At 36.1% G+C, this 8,716-nt stretch overlaps 1 long non-coding RNA gene across 2 annotated transcripts; it reads left to right on the plus strand.

Annotated features, from left to right (window-relative positions):
* The first annotated feature begins 1,538 nt into the window (after positions 1-1,538).
* On the plus strand, positions 1,539-3,386 carry LOC107791139 (uncharacterized). Of its 2 annotated transcripts, XR_001649185.1 has the most exons (3): positions 1,539-1,918; positions 2,082-2,122; positions 3,023-3,386. It is a non-coding gene; the product is annotated as an uncharacterized LOC107791139 (long non-coding RNA). The 2 variants fall into 2 exon arrangements; XR_001649184.1 differs by lacking the exon at positions 2,082-2,122.
* The last annotated feature ends 5,330 nt before the right edge of the window (positions 3,387-8,716 follow it).

Genomic DNA, 8,716 nt, shown 5'->3' on the forward strand with positions numbered 1-8,716 from the left:
ATATTGTCCAAAAAGCCTAAAGATATCAACTCTACAAGTACTTCTAGGAATACCTTTAAACAAAGGATTATAAATTCTTTGAATATAAGTAACAAGATATGGTAAAGAAGCAAAACTAAAAGGTAAATAACCTGAAACAATTATTTTAGCTAATTCTTCCAGATCTTTCTTAATATCGTATTTACCCATTAACCCCCCAGTACCCGGGTTAAGTTTTTGTTGCCCGTCTTCCTCATCTACTCCCCAATCAAGAGGGTGGAGCTCTACCATATGCCTACGAAGTTGACCCGTTCTCCCTCCCTTACCGGGCTCATGTTTATAAACTTCATTACAAATTCTACATTTTACATAATTTTTTTGTTCTTCTAGTCTCTCAAAAAAATTCCAACACTTACTTCTTAATCTTCAATTCTTCTTAATAGGGAGGGGAGGATTACTTGTTCCACCCCTAATATTTTGAGTTTGACTAGCATTACCAGGTGTAGCTGGTGGTGTTCAAGATTATCGGGTGATTGAATATCATCTAAATCATCATCTATACCATAATTTTCTTGAATTCGCTCATAATCTACATTTAAATTTTCAGATGAACTTTCAGAAATATGTGTAAAGCTACTAGAAGAACCAACACCACCTCTTGATTTGGAAGTTTTCTTACTGCCACCTCTACTAGTGTACGCTTTTTGGGCTGCTCTAAGTAAATCCATTATGTAAATTAAATTAATAATTCTAAATAATAACATAAGTGTACAGCAAAGAAGAGAAAGAGATGGAATGAGTGTACCAAGATTTCGGATGCCGCACTAATTTTGATATCAAAAATCAAACTTCAACAGATAGACCGATACTTGATAGTTGATAGTACTTGATACCACACTTCACTTGAATACTTGATATTTGATAATAATAATTTTGTAATGGCTAAACTAAATATTTGATAAAACTTGAAATAATAAGCAATTGAGAATTTAAGAATAATAATCAATAATACCAAGAGAGAATTGAGAGAAAATTAGAGTAGTAAGAGAGTGAATTGTGAGAAAAGATGATGAAGAAGAGGGGCTATTTATAATTTTTAAAAGGTTAAAATTGTAATTTATCAATTATTAGGAGTGGGAGGACTATTTTCTTAATGGGGGAGGCCGAAATGGCCATTTGTGCAAAATCTGACCGTTGCCCAACGGTCCACAAAATTAAAAAAAATTTATAACGGATACCGGGCTTAATAAGGCTGCAGCCCGTTAATAACCCATTAACAGGGTAGCGGGCTTAGCGAGTTCTGGTGCACCGGTATCCAAAATTTATTCGTCTAAAATCCGCTCCCCGCCCAATTCGTCCCAGCCCGCCCTAATATGCTATCGTAACGGGTTGAACCGGGCTTTAAGTTTTTTCATTGCCTTTTTGAGTTCTGAAATATTTTCATGGGCATTTGTACGGTTACACGTAGCCTAAAAATTGTTGAGTAAGCGCCATGACCTGCAGAGCCTTCTCATTGTTTTCATCTGCGTCTCTGCTCTATCGTCTATTCCCTTGTATATATCTCTTTATTATCCCCCTTCTCGATTTCTCTCAGTGAATTCTCCTGTTGGGCTCTGCGAATAGTTTATCCATCTTTATTTGAATCTGCTGCGAGCTCTCTAATTTAGTTAGTTATTTGTATAATTTTCTTTGTTTTTGCACTTCTTCTATTGCTAAACCAAATTTTGTTTGGTGAATGTCCGCTTTCTTCTGTTTTGCATAATACTTTCTAAACTTTTTACATACATGCCAGTAATTGTCCGTTAGAAGATTGGGACTCTTGATTTACGCTATTTTTTTTCTGCAGATTAACCTATCTAAAGATACAATTCTGAAATGGGAGACGAACAAGGAGAGAGGGAGGATGGGCTGATCTGTGGTTACTGCCAATATACGCCTGGTATGATTGCTTTACCAGCTTGAGTTTCAATCTCTCTGTTTTTCCTGTTTCCTAATGTGATTAATAATAATAGTAATAATAGTAATTGAAACGGACGATACACCCAAAGAGATGATATGCCTGACTCATCTTTCTAAGAGTAAGTCCACAATTTTTATTTCAGATTCCCCGTTAGGAGACTTGTGCTTTTTGACACTCAAGATTGTAAGTAGCTGCTCCGAATGCTTATTTTCTTGGGAAAATTTATTATAAGTCAATTTGTGTTTCGCTTGTGCAGATACGTTGTACTGTAGATTTACTATAGATAGGTAAAACTATAATATTTGTTTTTCACATTTTATGCATTTTTGTTTTTCATTGTGGAGATACTTCATTTTTAGAAAATTCTATTTATTAATCGAGAAAATAGAGATTCCTTCAGATTCTCTAACAGTAGAGTTTAACATTGATTTAGATGTAGGAGGATAGTTTTATGTTTTTAAGTAGTCCAATGATACCGCAAATTGCCCTTGTCTTTGGTATCTTATGTTTTGTTTGTTTTTTGAGTGTATTTATCTTTTAGTTTTCAACATATCACAATTTTGTGTTTTATCTTCCCTATTCGACTTGTCTATTATTTTATTATGTGTGTTTGTAGCGTGTGAAAGACTGTCCTCAAATATTACACCTATAACAAATAACTCAAAATAGTCTATATGTTTTATTATGTGTGTTTGTAGCGCGTGAAAGACTTTGTCTTCAAATATTACACCTATAACAAATTTAACTCAAAATAGTCTATACGTTTTGTTATGTGTGTTTGTAGTGCATGAAAGGCGTTGTCCTCAAATATTACACAAATAAAAAATTTAACTCAAAATATAGCGCATACTCCACTGGTGGGAGAACAGAAGATATCTGTTTTAATCGAAAACATATGCAGCAAACGTGATTTTTAACAAAGATTTAGCTTTTTATTAGTAAATATGTATTCCTTATTGTTGTTAGGCCTCAGATTTCCCATTAGTAAAGTTGCTCTTATAGATCAATTGTAAAACACAACTTGGTCTCTGAAGATGTAGGGAAATCACTGTGTACACTGAACCATTGATAATTTTGCTGCAGAGGACACAAGCACAACATGCTTGAAAAGGAAATGGTAGCCTTCGGAGAAGGTATAGGAGTTGCAAGCTGAGAAGGTTAGGAAACCCTCGCAGAAGACAAATCCATCGAGTAAACATCAAAACTGAAAGAATACCTCTAAACGGATGGAAATTAATAAGTTCTTATCCAGAACATCTTAAACTTTTTGTTCCCTTTTTGTTGTTAAAAGCCCTCCTGTGATAGTTTTTCCTATTTTAATATTTGAGACATCACTCAAAGCTTTATTTGTGGCCATTAGAGTACCACCTTTAATTCAGGAATGACGATGAGCATTTCTTGAGATGTTCCTATAAACTCGAGTTCTAATGGATATAGTTTTTAGTTAGTTCTTGGTGCAACTTCATTTGCTGATCTGGGACCTTTCCCCTCCCCATGTAACTCTCTGTCCCTCTTATGCAAAGAGAAAAATATTTGTGTTGGTGATGTTAGAAGTTTTGATTGTTCTCCTGAACAATAAACATGTAAACACTAAGAGCTTTATCTTTAGCAGTTTTAAAAGCGATTAGCTAAATCACTAGGTGGCTTTTGATTATCACTTGATCAGCTTGTAGCTGCTCAACAACTTCAGAGAAGGAAAAATAACACATTAAAGTTTACAAGCTCTCTGAATACTTTATTGCAATAGGCTTGACAATTCGTAGCTAACAAGACAAATTTATTTGAATTTGTATGCTTTTTTAATTTGAGTTCTGCAAATGATGCACTATTGATTAAATCTGCTGAATAAATGGACACACCTCTCTGAATTTAGTGGTATTTTTTGGTACTCCTACCAATCTGAATGTTTAGATAAAAGCTTTAGTTCATTTTGTAATTTTAATCTAAACATTGATAGAACTCAAAACCAGATGTCGCACCTTCTTCCTTTAACTTAGGTATTGTTCTTTTACAAGTGCTTAATAGTAGAATCATTCAGGTATTTATATTATTGATAGTAGAATTATTTCCTGCAGATGTCTTCTAACAACAACAACAACGATCCAGTATAATCCCACAAGTGGGGTCTGGAGGGTAATATGTACGCAAACCTTACCCCTACCCCGAAGGGTAGAGAGGCTGTTTCCAGGAGACCCTCGGCTCAAAAAAAGCAACAGGAGACGATATATTAGTACCATAAAAATGCATAATAAAATAACAACAATATAAGAGATATGAAATACAGAATACGAAATAGATAGCTGGTATAGTAAAAACTAGCAGGTAAAGCCCTGCATCAATAGGCGAAAAACTCAAAAACTAGCAACTACAAGCCTCTTCCTCAGACCCCACATATACCATGAACACATAGTACAAGAGCAATGTAAATATGCAATAAATTAAGTGAAATAAAGAGAAAGGGGAATACCAAAATCTGTTTTAGAGTCAGGCTGAGAAGGTTCTTTATCAGGGGACTGAACGTTTGTAGTTTTAAGTTTGGACTATAAACAACCAAATTTTTCATTAGCTCACATAGACAAATATGACACTCACAGTCTATGTAAAGTCAAACCCACAAAAGAATCAAAATGGGGCGCTGAAATATCGATGAAAGACTATAACTTTTGTTGAAGTAAGTAGTGGATAATGGATGGAACAATAGATAGGTAACTTAGGAGGAGCTTTGTTCCATTTTTGCTTCTAAATTATCAACATGATTCACAAGTGCTTTGGTTAACTGATCCGTAAGATTACGTCTCTTAATTATTTAATGGCTAGATTTATTTCAGTGTTGTTAAAGTTTATTTAACATGATAGTTTATCATCTTTGTTAATAATACTTCTAATTGTTGTCATCTTACACAGGTACGCATCAGAAGGTGCTGGGGTAACATATGAATTGGAAATTGAAGGATTAGAAAAAGTAACATTTTTGTAGTAGCTCTATAGTCTTCTATTTCTCTGTTGAGTAATATTTTTGTAGCAGATCTGTATCTTCTATTTCTCTTCTAGCCACAAACTTATTCCTTACTGATAACAACATAGCATTGTTGACGTTGGGCTCGGGCTTCTCCACTAGTCTAATATATAAGCCAACATACCCAAATTGACATAGGATGCCCCACACGAAATACATGTGTGATAATGCGTGTGTGAATGTACATGCACAAGATGCACATGTGACACATGGATGCACATGCCACACACATAAAAGCAAGTTTTATTAAATTACTTCATACCTCTTATTAAGTTTTTGCTTTAGGTTACCAATTCTATTGAACTACCTCTGTTATACATCCACGAACTTTAACCTGCGGATAGGGGTGTACAAAGAAAACTGACAAACCGTATCAAACCGATAATCCAAAAAAAAAAACCTGGTTTGATTTGGTTTGGTGTTGGAAAAAAATTCGATCATAATTGGTTTGGTTTTAACTAAAAAAAGTAAAACCGAAACCAAACCAACCCAACATTAAATGTATACAAGTCTTAAAAATATTTTATACATAAAAATAATTATTGTAATGTAATTTATAAATATAATTTAAGCTCTTTAATAGTTCTCTCTTTTAATATATTATTTCAAGCTTGGACTTAGAACTTTTGAATGGTCAAATATATTTTATAGCCCATAAAAGTTATTAACTCAAATAAATCCAAAGCAAAATCAAATCAATACTAATGCTAATAAAATAAATTCAATTCAATACTAGAAATGACAATAGTATTAAATATTTATTTTTTTAGTTTTGCATTGATTTAGATAGTGAAAATGCATAACTCACTTTTAATATTATTTAGTCAATACTTAGTACTTATTAGTCGTACTTATTTTAATATGACTTATTACTTTTAGATTATGTTTATTTTTATTATTGTAACGACTCGACCGGTCATTTTGAGCATTTGCACTTCGCTCACCAGTTCTTGGATATGACTAGCCCCGTATGATGTATTATGACTTATGTAAATCGTCGATTTTGGTTTTCAGAATAATCAGAATAGATTTGGAAGAACAATTCTCGGCTTGAAGCTTTAAATTTGAAAGGTTTGATCAAGTTTTGACTTTTTAGTATTCGATCTCGGATTTAGATTTTTATGATTTGGTTAGCTGCATTAGGTAATTTTGGACTTGGGAGCGCGTTCGGAATGTGATTTGGAGGTCCGTGGTAGATTTAAGCTTGAATAGGCGAAATTAGAAATTCGGAGTTTCCGCTCGGCAGTGGAAATCTTGATATCGGGGTCGGAATGGAATTTTGGAAGTTGGAGTAAGTTTGTAGTGTCAATTGTGAAGTGTGCAAAATTTCAAGTCATTCGGGCGAGGTTTGATAATTTTTGGTGTTGTTTGTGGAATTTGAAAATTTAGATGTTCTTAGGCTTGAATCCGAGGATGATTTAGTGTTTTGATATTGTTTTGAGTGATTCAAAGATTCGACTAAGTTTGAATGATGTCATGAGATGTGTTGGCATGTTTGGTTGAGGTCCCGAGTGCCTCGGCTGTGTTTCGGATGCTCAACGGGTCATTTTTGGACTTAAGGAGTTTGCTAGTGTTCTGCAACTGGTGTGTTCTTCATCGTGATCGCAGGAGGAGGTTTGCGATCGTGTAGGGCAAGTGGGAGGCCAGCTGGGTTAACTCTTCGCGATCGCAGAGAATGGGACGCGATCGTGTATGTCAGTCAGGTTGTGCAACGCGAACGCGTGGGCCTGACTGCGTTCACGTAGAAGAAATAAGGCGGCAGAGGAAAGCTGGTGTTACCCTTCGCGTTCGTGTGGGGTCAATAGCGATCACGTAGAGTAAAAAGTTGAGGCGGCAAAGTCGTTCTTCGCGATCATGAGGTTATTTCCGCGATCACAATTAAGGAAATGTTTGGGCAGAATGTTTAAGTTCAAAAATGAGGGTTTTGGTCCATAATCTCAAAATTCATAAGAGAGCTCGGGAGAAGGCGATTTTGGAGGGAAATTTCAGAGGAGTAATTGGGGCAAGTGTTCTTCACTCAAATTTGGTTAAATCCAATAATTATGTCTTGATTCTTATCATTTACTTTGGGAATTTGGGGTGAAAATTGGGGAAAATGGAAGAAAATTTGGAGAGTTGATTTTAGGGATTTGGATGGCCTTTGATGTTGGATTTTGGTGAATTTGATATGGGTATACTCGTGAGCGAATGGGTTTTCCAGTTTTGTGATTTTTATCGGATTCCGAGATATGGGTCTGGGGGCCGGATTTGAGCCAATTTCGAGATTTTTGAGTTAATTGATAATTTTCGCTTGTGCTTTATTCCTTTAGCGTATATTGATGATAATATATTGATTTTGATTAGATTCGGAGCATTTAGAGGCTGAGTCGAGAGGCAAAGGCATCGCAGGTTAGAGTTTGGACCGGTTTGAGGTAAGTAATGATTGTAAATGTTGTTCTGAGGGTATGAAACCCCGGATTTCACATCATTTCACTACTTTGAGGTGACGCACATGCTAGATGACGAGCATGAGGTCATGAACCATTGGGGATTGTGACTTGGTCCACCCCGTACGACTATTATGTTGCGTATTTGATTGAAAACTATTCGATACTATTGTGTTTTGGAAAGTATTGCTATGTTTTGGGCTGGATGCCATATTTGGGCCTCGTGCCAACTGTTTGGACCCTTAGGGGCCTTCTTTTACTGAAATTCCTCACTGTTTTGATTTAATAACTGTACTCGGTCATGCTATGTTTTACTGATTTCATAACTCAATCTTATTTACCCTAATTCGATGCATAAATGATATTTCACTGAGCATCCTGTTTTACTGTAGCCCGAGTGGCTTGAGAGGTCTGACTGAGTGAGGCCGAGGGCCTGTGTTGTAAGGATATCACGGGATCGGGTTGCACGCCGTAACATGTTGTACTGATTTGTGATATATGAGAGGCCGAGGGCCTGATTTATTATGCCACGAGGTGGCTTGTTATGTGAAGTCGAGGTCCTGATTGATTATGCCACGAGATGGTTTGTTATAGCGCTTGGGCTGTAGGAGCCCCTCCGGAGTCTGAACACCCCCAGTGAGCACATGTACCCAGTGTGAGTGATGCGATGTTGCCCGAGGGGCTGATTACGAGTGATTGTGAGGTAGCCCGAGGGGCTAGTTCTGTTGATATTTTGCCCGAGGGGCGGTTTATGATTCATTTTGCCCGAGGGGCTATATACGAGTGAGTTTTTGCCCGAGGGACCGACTATATTTTCATCATTTCTACTCACTGTTTCATCACTTGTTTGAAACTGCTGAAAGATGTTTTATACGGATTTTTCACATCTTCAAATAATTTCTACCGTAAACTGGATTTTTAACGAAATGATTTGATTTATATACTGTCTTGGAAACACACAGTACTTACTGTGGTGTTATGACGTGGATTATGTATTTTTCTTATTGCTTAGTCTTTATATACTATTATTACTTAGTTCAGACTCAGGAAGATTAAGTGATTACGTGATGTTTATGACGGTGGAAGGGTATGAATAGATGTCAGTTTGAGGCAAAACACGTGAGTTATCTCCTGCGGGGTGTTCTGTGGTATGTGTGACCCCTATGTTGTTGGTTGGAAGTCCTCTTTACCAGTGAAATATATGTGTGTTTTTGCAATTTGAGCTTATGAGAGTGGGCTTGTCTGTTACGAGGATGAATGTGAGATTTGCAGATGATTTGAATACTAGATGGTTTGTGTTACACAAGCTTATGAAGGATTTAGTTTAATCTCACC

The sequence above is a fragment of the Nicotiana tabacum genome, chromosome 11 (assembly GCF_000715075.1).
Source record: "Nicotiana tabacum cultivar K326 chromosome 11, ASM71507v2, whole genome shotgun sequence".
Taxonomy (NCBI): Eukaryota; Viridiplantae; Streptophyta; class Magnoliopsida; order Solanales; family Solanaceae; genus Nicotiana; species Nicotiana tabacum.